Genomic DNA, 427 nt, shown 5'->3' with positions numbered 1-427 from the left:
ATGATCCTCATCCTCCTCATCCTCATTACCACGAAAGGCATGGGCCTCTACCAAGGCGTCTCCCCAAGTCCTTCGCGCGAGCCAAGTGCGAATCCTCCGCGGGAGCATCTTCATTCCTTTGTACTTGACGGAGGCAAGAATCGAGGCAAAGAATAGATAGATTTCCCCCCGTAAAAGATGCTTCGTTCTCCTCGACCGCATCAAAGGAGAAAATTTCGCCACGGAGTTAGGCCTACACACGTTATTTACTCATCAAAAAAAGTGCGATTGGTTCCGCGAACACACTCCTGGCTGCTCGACCCCGTTTGGAATTCCCTCCCTTCTGCGATCACGAGCAAAGCTTCTCGGCGGAAAGGAATCCCGCCGTAGAACGCCCTTCGTCCGTATCACACGCGCCATTAGGTCTGACAAAGAGAGTCCTCATCAG

At 52.5% G+C, this 427-nt stretch overlaps 1 long non-coding RNA gene across 1 annotated transcript in view; it reads right to left on the bottom strand.

The window, feature by feature from the left end:
* Nucleotides 1-427, bottom strand: part of LOC119592193 — a 31,303-nt gene that overhangs the window by 29,095 nt on the left and 1,781 nt on the right. The window lies entirely within an intron of this gene.

This window comes from Penaeus monodon, chromosome 29, assembly GCF_015228065.2.
Source record: "Penaeus monodon isolate SGIC_2016 chromosome 29, NSTDA_Pmon_1, whole genome shotgun sequence".
In the NCBI taxonomy this organism is placed as follows: Eukaryota; Metazoa; Arthropoda; class Malacostraca; order Decapoda; family Penaeidae; genus Penaeus; species Penaeus monodon.
Note: the sequence above shows the minus strand (reverse complement) of the source record. Positions and strands in the feature narration are given on the sequence as shown.